Raw genomic sequence first — 13,469 nt, forward strand, 5'->3', positions numbered from 1 at the left:
CCTTATAAATTCTATTGAAAAAGGATGAACATAATGCAAGGCTATGCTCTGTGTTGTTTACTGTTGACATTTCAGCTGGCATGCAGACTTATGGAACTTCACTGTACAGTTTGTCTAATGATTTGGAGATATGCTAGAGCATATATTTCGTCTATTATAGGGGGCTCATTTTTGAAAACAAGCCATGAGATGTTGTACAGTTTTTACACAACTTCGAGTATACTAATCGATTAGTTGGGAGAGTGTCGTGCTAGCAATACCTTATCAGGAGCTATGTTGTGTTAGTCGACATGATGCATCAGAAATAGTTGGTTCACTAGTTTTGCTACAAGTAGTATTATGAGCCTATTAGTCTCGTGTGAGTTTATTTATATCTAACCTTTCTATTTATGTGATGTTAGATTTGTGCATGAGAGAAACTATGTGTGGATCGACTTGAAGTATACCCCACTCTTGCTCAAGTTGTTGGTGATGAGGTTGAGGATGAGCACTAGGTTAAGGGTGAGCTAGCCTAGCCAGCCCAACTAATCCGACCAACTGTTGCTCTTGGAACCAGATGGCACCAATTATATGAGCGCAATTTTGCTCCACATATATTAGAATTCTATTGAGATGATTAGGTAATATTCAAATTTAAGAAAAACTTGTAATATGAGTGCTTACTTTATTATATTTATAGTTTTAATAATTACTAATTGTAGATCATATGGGAGCCATAGACACATAAAGTCTTGGTTGGACGACTTGTTATATGCTGATATAGTTGCTCTCGTGAAAGATGAATGTCTGTTTGAGCTGCTAATTTGGACAGAACTCAATACACAACTTTTGGATGCAGTAGGGATCAATCAAACCGTTGAAACAATTTGAGATTTAGATATGTTATTCTTCTAGAAGTTAGGAATTCATCGTAACTGGAATCTCATCGATTAGGCAGGTAGATCAAAATGAAATAATGACCAAAAGTTAGGGGATGATGGGATGGACGTAGATGATGTGGTTAGGGTTATGGGAGATTATGATGGCTATGGTGGATGAGTTAGTATCACGAACAAGATGAGATGAGAGAAGGAAATTTCCAAGTATGGTTGGTTGCTGGAGTGAGGAGAGAGAAGCGACAGAGGATTTCCTCGGCCGTAAAAGGAAAACTTGTTTGGATTTTGAAGGGGAGAAATGAGGAGGGAGAAGTTTGGCTCAAGCCTAGATGCAAAACCAAGTTTAATATTCAATAATTCAAAGATGGCTACTTTTTCACATATTTGGAGGTTAGCTAATTATCTAAAAACTCTAAACAAATATATGATGAAATAACTTAATGATGTGCATCCAAATGCCCCTTGATCATGTTTGAATGGACAAAAATTATACTCTGTATATGCGAATGCTATTCAGACGTACAAACGCCGAAAAATAGGGCTATGAATATGCGAACGTGAATCAGGCGTTCGAATGCCCTCTACTTACATTCAAATGCACCTATCAGAAGTCATCTTATTTTTTAAAAATAAAGACAAAAAATGATACAATTTAAAGCGATTTGATATGTCCACTTTCTATCTCAATCAAGAATTATAACATATGCATAATGGGTAACCATATATGAAGGTCGAGAACAGTCATTTGTTTTGATGTAGTAAAGTAATATTTTTATATTGTGTTATTTGCCAGTTTGTGCAAAGATATTAGACTCCAATACTATAGTGATATAAATGATGCTCTTCACTCTATCAATCAATGTGCGAAGAGCAAGCAGCTCAATAGGCAAAGTATATTACAATATGGGAGCATAGTGTAGGCCGGTGGATGAAACACTAATGGTGACTCCTATGGATTATACTAATCCCTACATGTATTGTTATATGAGGATCACATGACATTTTATCTCTCCATTCTCGAATAGGGGACACATGAGATTTTGGCCTTCTAATAGTAACTGATCTAACAACATAATATTTTCTGCACATATTTACTAAATTATAAGGCTTGATTTGTAAATAGTAAAAACGTTGGGCATATGTTAGAAAAGAGTACAGTAGAAATCATTCCTTTTCACCATAAATTATCTAAAGTAAATAATGTAGGGTTCTCATTTTTTTGGGAAGTTGATAAAAAACACTGCATTTTATTTTTTTGTTATCGTTTATACCCTATGTTAAGAGTAGTTATCATTCAGCTCATGCATGTTAGGTTTAATGCCCATAATGTTAGTTTTCTTAACCAAAAGTAACTAGATATTATTAGTTATCTTAAACAAAGGTGAAAAATAACATCAGTTAGCAGTAATCAGACCCTCCCATGACTCTGGAGAAGAATTAGAGAGAGAGAGAGAGGAGCCGATATTTTGTGTCAAATAAGGTAATATAGGTATTTGAGTTATTATTTTTTAGTTAATAAAATATTCTCTATTCTGTCAGTTATTGTCATGTTAAATTTACGTCAAAATGTAAGATGTAAACGATAATAAAAGTAAAATACAATATATTTTTTGATTAAATTTTCTAATTTCTTATAGGATATGTAATCCGGTACAGATGTGAAGTATTTAAACGAGTTTCTACTAAATATAATCAAGTTCAAGTTATAAACGAGTTGATCAATTTAATCGCATCATTAAAAGGATTGTGCTTGTTCTTTTATCTTGTTCAACCCTAAAATCAATATATTTAAGTTTGTTTTCAAGAGAAAGTTGGTAGATTAGATTCATTGAAACGAAGAATTACAGAGATGCCACAAAACCAATCCACTTATAGCTGAATTATTAGTTTATGACCCAACTAATCCTATAAACATAGCCTGAATAATTCCTGTAATTCATTAACATGTTTACCCTTTGTTACCATTTAACCCATTTATTAGTTGATTGCATGGATGATCCTTCTAACTTGTTTATTAAACAAATTGCTCATGTTTAATATTCTAACCAATTCAATAATAATATATCGTGTTTATATATATATAAAAATAAACGGGTCATGCTCATATTAGAGTGAATTAAATGGTTTATTAGATTAAGTTGCTCCTCAAGAAGGGAAGATTTAATATTTCTTCTGTAGAGAGGAAGACAAAATGCTAGTACATATATTTTAACTCTATTCATAACATATGGTTAGTCAAATTAACAAATGTATTTAAAATGCCTACCTTATACTTTTTTTATGTATACAAAGATAAACTATATTTTTCACATAGGTATTCTCCAAAGGATTACTATGACAAGAACCCTATTATTGGTGAATGCAATATACAATAGGCGGATTCGGCTCTTTACCTCTTTGAAGGTGCTTTACTCGAGCAAAAAAAATAACCTAATTGCTCACTTTCTAAGTTTTTATTATTATTTTTTGATTGAAACTCTATAGACCAATCTTCAGAATTTGTTACATCCCACTTCGGGGGGAATTCTATACCAAGCTTTGCATACATTGTGGTGAAAAGCTAACGGAGCCAACTAATAGGTCTGGAGATTGCTTTCCCTACTAGTGAATCTTAGGTTCACTTCTGGTAACGTAGATATGAGCCTCTTACATTCCTTTATCAGGTGTGAGACTTGCTAGGAATGATGAGCTTCTTTTACGGTTACAATGTTGGCTGTCCGAGTAAATCCACACTTTCCTCTCGCCATGGTCTCAGCTGATCTCCTTTAGACATTGCCGGAAGGGTAGAGTTTTCCTTTGGAGGGCTTGTGTAATTAGGCTGAAGGGAGGATTGACTTTTTAGTCAATCTTGCAATTTCGAAAAAAAAACTTGTAAGGAATGGACAGATTCATTATTGGATTAATTGTTCTAATTTTAGTAATGAATTATATCTACGGACTTTCACTAAAAAAAAAAAAAAAAAAAAACCCTATGACAAGATCCAGGATCTATTTGACATCTCATTGGTAGATCTTAAAATCCAACCTATTTGCTATCTTATCCATTTTGGCCAACCATTTTTGGCCCCCCCGAAATTGCAATCTCCATCAGGAGCTTTCCAACCTTGTACTGCATCTGGCCATCGTTCCCACAATTTGCCACCTGGGAAACAGACTCAGGTGAGATAGCAACTTGTAAGAGAAAAGACACACACATTTGCAATAATTGTACTTGAAATCACCCAAAAGATATATGAGGCCAATATGATGCACAATCTTGCATACTTTCATTACCTACATTTGAGTTGAAAATTATATCATATATATATATATATAAATTAATATTGAAAACTAGTAAACTCTATCTTATGAGTTTATTTTGGTTAATTCTAACTCACCTTAAACAGTTTAATGTATAAAAATCGCCCCAACAAATATACGGCCTAATTTGAGGATAGCAACGAATAGTTTGATCACTTAACAACTTACTTATGGGAGACAATATTAATGCTTAATTCTAATATTTGCGCTATTAGCTTTGGATAAAGATCTAGGGCATGTGGTCGCTATTTGTCGATATAGTTAAGTTTTCATATATATATTTTTGTGAAATATCTTAGATGATAAACTTTGGCAAATGATTGGAAGTTAAAGACATTAACATCAGTGAAACTTACCATTCCTGTTTGACGTCGGACATTGTCTTATGATAACTACAACACATTAAGAATGATTACTCCCTTAATTTATTGGACATAGTTTTCAACAATTCGCCCTAATGACACATATGATATAAACGTTTGAGCATTTAGGGCCAGCTTTGATAGCTACATGAACCATTATTGATCAGGTTGGATGAAAGACAAAAAATAAAAAATGAAAAAAAAAAATGAATGAAAAGAGTTCTTGAACGGCTAATGATTATGAAAACAATTAAAGTGAAAATGAATCTTTGGTAGTCTTCCTAATTTTATACTAGTGGGATCCGCCTTATTTTTTAAAAGATTTTAGTCCTATTATCTGGGGTGCACTAAATCTTTAAAGATATTGTTTTTATTATGTGGGGTCCGTGATGTTTTTAATACTACTCAAACCCTAAATCTATGGAATGGTAAATGTTTTCTAATTGACTCCCGTTTAGTCTTCGCCTACTTATATAAAATGGTCGCCTCTTAGAGAAAGATAGAGAAAACTTAATCACCGAAGGGAAAAACAAGAGCATCACCGATAACGACTATGTACGTTAAATTAATTGAGTCGGTTGAGTCGAGTCTATTTATCTTTTAATTAATTTATACTTATATAAATATTTTAAGGCAAGTCTAGTTAAGTTATGTAAACCATTAAGATAAATTAAATTAAGTCATATAAGCATCTAAGACAAGTCCTAGTTCGAGTCGTATAAGCCTTTAAAGCAAAATTTGAGTAAGACTCAATGTACCCGACCACTATATATAGAGGGGCTAAGCTTCTTCGTTTAATAATCCAAGCATTCAAGCATTAGGAAATTATTTTAGTCTTGAGTTAATCTTAAAAGTAAGAGTAAAATAATCTAGAAGTAGAAGTAAGTTAATCATAGTCGTTTATTTTTCTAGGAGTAGATCTAAGTTAGAAACCCTAATTTTACCTTCAACTCATAGTCGCTATGACCTCTATGAGCCACCCTACCTTACGGCCGTCCGCCACCCCTTGATTACCGCTACAACGTTGAATATTTACTATTTTGGCCCATTCTGACCTTTCTCTACTCTTTTATTTATATCATTTCATCCCAATATTTGATTTAAGTGAAACTAGAGCCATTAGAACCTAGCTCACGAGACTACCACCACTTAAATTTTCATAATTTTCTTACATCTAGTTTGTAATAAATAATAATCAAACAATTAATTAAATTTAATCTTATGATTACTAATCAAGAGATCTGTAATTGACCTTATGCATTCAAAATAAAATTAATCATGAAAATATGTCTAGAACATATGTATGAGCAATAACACAAGTTGAGCGAATTCTAATGAAAGAACTCAATGCACAAATCAGGTCGAAACCGTGGAAAGGATTTGGCATAACTAAAAGTATAGGCATTAGGTTAGAATCATTTTTAGAATACTTTCTCGGGAAGCCTCTCTCGAGCCTAGGGTTCAAACCCACTCAAGGAGTGTTCCACCTACAGAAAGTTGAGAGTAGTTTTGATCTATTGCAAGAGAGGTATTTAAAAGGTTTTTGACTTAAACCTAGGTCATATCTTAGAAAAAATTGATTGAAAATTTTGGAGATATTTTTGACAAAACCTTAGGGCCACTAAAGAGAGATTATTTTAATAAAAAATCTATGTCGGAGCCCAAGTGTGAAAATCTTAGGATACTGCATCTATTCATCTACATCAGCATTTTCTAAGAAATACTGTGACGTGGGATATCAACTCAATGAGTTCTAGCGGAGTTTAATAGACTATTGTACTAGGAGTATCTTATTGTGGGTCTAGCGAGCAAGAAGAAATTCAACTATTAATTATAGGTGTCGAGTTGTAAGTATATCTTCTATCTAAGAGTATTTTATCCATGAAGAGGACTCCTAATTTTTACCCTTAATTAATAGAATTTCTCATGTTAAAATTTTTGTACTGTGTGATTATGATTTGATCTTGCTTTTGACTTTATTACTCTGTGATGGTGCTGATAGATCTATTTCGGTAGGGTTATAAATTTTCAAACTCTACTACAGTACTCTTGTTCATATCTTTCAGCAAAGGACCCTATTCTATATTGTCTCTTTAGCAGATCGTCCAAGTTAGAAAAACTAGTACAACAACTACACTTTTCTAGACCGAGATGATTCACTATTCTTTATTAACTAAAATACAAGCTTGGCTACAGTTTATTTATTTATTTATTTCTGAGGAAAGAGATCAAACGCAATCCATCGGCATGAGTAGAGCTGAGTTGCATGCCATCCATAGAAGTTGGGATTTAAGCAACAATTACCTAAACATTAGTAGGTATCTTGATGCTGAATTTATGAGAGGGAGGTTATGAAATATCTATGTTAGTTTTTGCCGCAACTGTAGCCTAGCCATTAGCATAAGTAGTTCAAATTTTATCTCATTTACCAATAGGATAGGGGTTTAAATCCTTGAGAGAGTTAATTGCACCATATGCTCTAGAGTTGTTCGCTATGACGTGTTGCTATGAGAGTCAAGTCAAGTCTAGTCAATTATATTTACTTATTACTTTTAACTTTGTATTAAAACAAATATTCCATATGTTGATCCGATTGGTTAGAACTACACTTTTATAAATATGAGGGATCATGGTTCAATTGGGATGTGAAGAGAAATATTAAGTTAGCAATTTATTATCTTTATTTACCTTTTAATTATAGCCGTTCATTTCCTTAGAAGTAGATCTAATTAGAAACCCAACTTCCACCTTCAAACCCTATCCATCATTACTCTTCATGAGCCACCCACACCTACGGCCGTCAACTACTACCTTCCGACCGATCACCCCGTTCCTCGCCCCTCGACGACCACCACAAAGTTAGAAATTTTTATTTATGTCCCGTTTTGACATTTCTCTACTACTTCAATCATATATTGTGATCTCGACCTTGGGATCATGTCAAACTAGAGTCAAAAGAATTCTAAGATATGAGGCTACCACCATAGAAGTATCATAGTTTTATTACGAATAAATCAGTCCAATTTTGGTTTGTAATAGTGGTATCAGAGTTACTGTTCCTCAGCCAATAGTTAACACGAGATTGAGGAAGATGAACGAGGAAGAAGCATCCATGGAGGACTAGGAACTCATCTCCATCCCTATAGAATTTTCTCTAGCACCACCACTAGCAACCACTGACAATAAGCCATCGGAATGGGTGAAGGTGATATTTAAAGTATTTTCAATTGATTTGAAGGAGAACCTGAAGAAGATGCAAACCTTCCTCAAGAACTCGATCCAAGCTATGGCAGAAGCCCTACTAGCAGCCCACCACCTCTCTGCATCGCTAGCACCATCAGCCATGGCAGAACCTACCCTGCGTAGTGAGAATAATCTAACCAATAAAGGAGGGGAGGTGCTAGCCCAAACTGTGGCAACAACCCCTTCTCTGGTAGTGATGGAGCTCTCTCCATCCCTGTAGACCCTCCTAGTTCATCCATGATGCCAAAGCAGTCGACAGCGATGGTTCCTGAGCCATCTTCCTCATCCACAATGAAAGCTATGGCTTGAAACCTTTGTTTTCCATAAGCAATGATCCAAGTGCTCTTGGCCCATACTATCACGTCCATGCCCATCCTCGGACCACTCGCACTAGAATCATGACCATCGTTTCACTGAATCGAAGACCACTGTCGATGCTTCCACGCCATCGACGACTATGACTGGCTTCCTCGGCCCAACTGTTAGCCAATGGTGGTTGTCGCAGTTATCAACGACTATCGGGTGGTTGAATCTGACAACTGCCACTACTATGAGCTACCCCTTGATTAGGGTGGCTTCATCTAGACTTCCTGCCATAGTGGCTCCATTACTATGAGGCCCTAGGACCCATCGCAACCACTAGGGTATAGTGGAGTTACCATTGACATGTCATGGCCGCCACTACAGTAGATTGAGCACAAGCTTAATTTTCAACCTCCACTATTGTGAGGACATGTTGGACATTAATTGCCAACGACCCACGATCGAACCCAGCTGTCGGCACCCATGCAACCTGTGGCGGCGCTCCTAGGCCAAAACATGTTTTTAGCCCTAGGGTTAGGGTTATGACATTCATATGGAGGAGATGAAGTGCATGGATCCTAAAGCAAGCTAAATTTTCACAAACTAGTTTGACCACCTCTATGAGCATGACCTTGGGCCAGAGTACGAGTCTAAGGATAATTGGTGCAATGATTCAGTGGACCCATGTTAGTTGACTGAGTTAGACTTATGTGAAGCCCCCACGTGACCAACATTCTCCTCAAGGTTGCCTGGCTAGCTATAATGGACCACACGAGGGAATTCAAGCTCGGACAGTCAAGCTTGATTTCTTAAAATTCTCTCGACGAGATCCACTAGACTAGACCTACCTAGCGGAATAATTTTTCACGTACCATGGCACGCCTGATCACTAGAAAGTATAGCTCACATCACTCCACTTGGAGGGCATGATGATCAAGTGGTACCATTTGGAAGAGTGAACTCAACCATTCGAGTCTTGGTAGGCTTTTGTTGATACAATCTGTCCTCGATTCAGTCCAACCCAATACGAGGATTTCATACCATATCAACTAAGTTGACTCAGTCAACAACAATTCGGACTTACCAGGAGGAGTTTGAGTAGATCTATAACTGAGTCACTAACTGATCGAACTCGGCCCTCAAAGGCATATTCATATGTAGGCTTAGGCCTACTAAGATCAAGGCCCTAAGGCCCACTACGTCTGAGGAGGCCTTCTTATTGGCGGTTCTAATAGAGTCCTAGTTAGATTAGGTAAACCAGATCCACAAGGAATAGAGAAGGAAGATGACCTATTACATGTTAGATATGGATTGATCTGGATGTAAGAAATTATAAAAATTCATATGGTGATAATCTCACAAGTTAGAGTTCCAATGGTTCTAGCTTCATATAAATTTGAAGGGAAGACGAAATGTTATAATTAAAATAGTGAAGGAAGGTCAAAATGGGATATAATAGTTATTATCCGATGTTGCGGTGGTCGTCGGAATGTGGCAAATGGCCAATGATGGTGATGGATGACCATAGAGTAGGGTGGCTGTTGGAGGAAGATGATGATTAGGGTTTGAAAGCTTTGAAGGTTCAACGATTACAATTTGTTTCTATGAAAATAAAGGCAATCTAATGTCTATACTAAAAGATAAAAACGATAAGAAATATTTGGCTAAACTCAGATTCATTCAATAATAACTATCAACACATGTCCACTTTTATTTATAGGAGTAAAAATCCTAGTGGATTGGATCTACACATGAATGATCCATTTTATTTGAAATTTAAAATAATAAGATAAATCTAACAAATTAACTCAATATGACTCAACTTGATTCAATTGATTCTACTAACTTAACCCACGTGGTCGAATCATAACAACTCACTACGCTTTTGACATATTGTCCTCAATGTTATTAGTCACTCACATCCTTGTACTCGTACATCTTATCATGTTAATCAATGGACTTAGGTTCATCCTCTTTGAGTTCGCCTAGGAACATGATGTGGGTTGACTAGCTCTTGCATTTATGACCAAGGGGTAAATCAATCATCACAATAAAAACACAAGTTTTTCCTTCTACACTCCTCCAATTCATTGGGTACAAAATGATGGAAGATCATCTAGGGGTTGGGCTAAATCGTCAACACGGGCTGAGTCAGAAAGATGTAGTTTTTATTGGGTCATGGGCTTGAGCCGTCTTTCTTCTCTCCTTGTGGACATGGTTCAACTGATCTAATTTGGATTCCATCGAAATAGCTAAGGAGAATGCCTCACTAGAAGTAGTGGGCCTCAAAGCCTTGATTTCGACATGAATGTCAGGCCTAAACACACTAAAGAAGGTATCCAATATCGTCATTCATCTCGTCGTTGTCTTCTTCCTTATCTCCTCCACATTGTCCTTCTCCTCATCAAATGACTCCAGCTCTTTCACCTCTTTTATGCTCATCGGTGCATGAATTTCTAATGGTGCTACTCATTCCCTTACTTTAACATCTAGAGAGAGATGTGCACATGTGCTTGTCACGTGCGCCCCCTCTTCTTTTCATTTTCTTCTCTTTCTCCCCTCTTGCAGCTACCTGTTTCCCTCCCTTTAGCTCGCTATGCCAATCCCACTCCTAGAGCGAGCCGGCGCCATCATTCAAACTGCTCATGGATCTCATCTCCTTCCCATTTAATTTCTTATCTATTGCTTGTGGTGTCTCCCATTACTTTTTTGGTTTCTACTTTTGTCGACTAATTCTAATGGCCAACGACCTCATGTCTCCCTCGCGTTGAGCAAGAAGCTTCCCCTTAGTGTTCACTCACATGCCCACCTTTCATGGGTACTCTAGGCTTTAGGTGGGGGCTATATCTCATAGCCTCTCGTCATCGGCTTCTTAACGTACTTCTAGTCATCGTTGTCGCCTTCGATGACGCCCCTTTTGCTTATCTTCTTTGTTTTCTCACATAGATTCTTTAAGGGTTGTTCCTGAAAACTCTCATGGCTATATTGTTAGTTTTGGCATTTTGATAGTCGCCATCCATGGAAAGGGTGTCCCCTCGCTATCGACTAATTCAATTGATCTTTTAACTTCGTCCATTTTTTCCCAATAAGTTGTGGGTCTATCGATGTGTTTGGCTTTGGCTGTCAAAGACGTGAACACCAACAACTACCTCTGTCTCCCCTATTATGTCTTTCTAAAGAGAGAGAGGAAAGAGGATTGGTTGGGATGCGTGGGCCTTGGGCTCATAGCAACCCAGCCTTGGGATGGGCCTTGTCCCAAGTGGGTTTATTTGGTGGTATTTCTTTATTAGTCGCATTGTATAGACATGGCCATATTTGTTTGAGCCATTAAATGTTGATCCTCACAGAAGTATAGTGATATTATTTATAATACCTATTATAAGTCAATATTAATTTATGTAATTGAGGAGAAGAATGTGTCTGTACTAACTATTCCTAACAACCTTTAGATTGTATTGTTAATACCATTGTTATTTGGGAAAATAAATGTGCGAATTCTCAAATAGACCTACCCAAATTTATAGCGACAGTCTGTGACATGCTTATTTAATTATTTTTAGGTAAGTTTTCTATTTATGATTAGATTACATTCATCATATTGGTAGATCAGTTATTATTTTTGGAGGAATTGATGACCCAGGTGCAGATAGATGAATGGAGAGTGTTCACAATAGTTCAACTATATTTTAGGCAAGTAAATTCTTCGTAGTCTAAGAGTAGTGTAGATAATGTAATGATAGTTTATTTTGTGGCCTTATGGCACCCATGTCATGCATGTGTATATCCTTATTTAATAATCAACATAATTATGCTTTATTACTTCATCTTTAATAGAATTATTCATTCATTATGTATGATAACTACAATGAGCAAATTATATGATTAGTATATATTGCCATGTACTTAAGTCATGTCTTAGTAGTGCTCATTTACTCACCAAACCTAGGGTTAAGGGGCAGAATATATATCTAGTATTTATATTAATTTCAACTAATGTCTGAAGTCGTTAGGCTAATCCCCATGACTATTTCATATCGTGTACACTAATTGAAGAGACGTGAACACTATTGAGTATGGAGATTATACGTTGAATAATATTTAAATTATGATTGAGAGGCAGAATTTATAGATCTAGCGGTACTCGATGACATAGAGTCAGTGCGTTGAGCGGCGGTCATGTTTCCATGTTAGAGTTGCGATGAGCTGATGGCTCATGTAGGTAGCATCGAGATGCGATGTTGACTTGCGGAGATGATGAGTTGAGAGCTCATGCAGGTAGCATTGAGGTGTATGGTGATGGTGATAAGCCTATGTCTATGATTGAGGTCTTTAGGCTGTGGTGGCAAATTATTAGTTAGCTATTCGTTGAGTATGGGCAAACGATACTACTACTAGAAATCTCCACCTCAATAGATGATGCTTTGTGTGACTATACAATATATAATTGTGAATCCTTATGAGCATAAGTTAAATGACTAGGTGGCATTGTGTGAGCATAAAATTTTATGATACTTTAGGGCTTTAGAAAAGTATATGATGTGACACATGGTTAATTTTTATAATTCTAATGGTGAATTATTATTATTTTAGTTACGATTTTATTGCACTATCATTGAGCATGACGCGCATCTTAATTGTTGAATTATGTACAACATTACTTTTAGATTATAGAGATGTATACTTGCTGGGCTTAATGCTCATCATATTTTGACGGAATATTTTCATATTAATAGATGATTTGAGTCCGTAAAAGAGCTAGTGAGGAGTAGTAACTACATTTTAGTTATTTATTTAAATCTTGCAAATTAAATTAGATGGATTATAGCCTCTACGTGTGCATTATTAATTGGTTGGTTGTATATGAATATATATATTCTAGGGCTTCTTTTGACTTGTGACAATTTGGGCTTTTTATTTGTGCTTCGGTTATTTGTGACAATTTTGGCTTTTATTTAGTATACTATGTGATCACATTAACCAATAAGTTATGTGAATTCACCAATGTAAGACATGTATATTTAGAGGCATGTATTTCGTTCGTCGCTTGTGAAGCTTTGCTTTCGACTGTCCTCCCCTTGCAATAGCTCCTCTTTTAGCTTCGATGTTGGTGGAGATGGAGTTGAGTTTGCAGAGAAGGGTGGGTGCCAAACTTCATCGTCGATCTGCCTCCATGTAGCTTCGGGTTGTTCTCCTTCCTCTTCTAGAGGGTTGCTTTGTTCGATGTGCTTTTGGCTCCGCCGACACTTCCTCTCACCTCGTCGTCATCCATCTCCTCGCTGGGACTACCACCGGTTGTCTAAGTTATGTTTTGTTTTTCTATTTTGGATGATATTAATTGTAAATTTTGTGGTAGTGTGCTTCATGAAGGGTCTGAATCCTTGAGTCA

The sequence above is a fragment of the Typha angustifolia genome, chromosome 3, assembly GCF_048772165.1.
Source record: "Typha angustifolia cultivar Huaian chromosome 3, ASM4877216v1, whole genome shotgun sequence".
In the NCBI taxonomy this organism is placed as follows: domain Eukaryota; kingdom Viridiplantae; phylum Streptophyta; class Magnoliopsida; order Poales; family Typhaceae; genus Typha; species Typha angustifolia.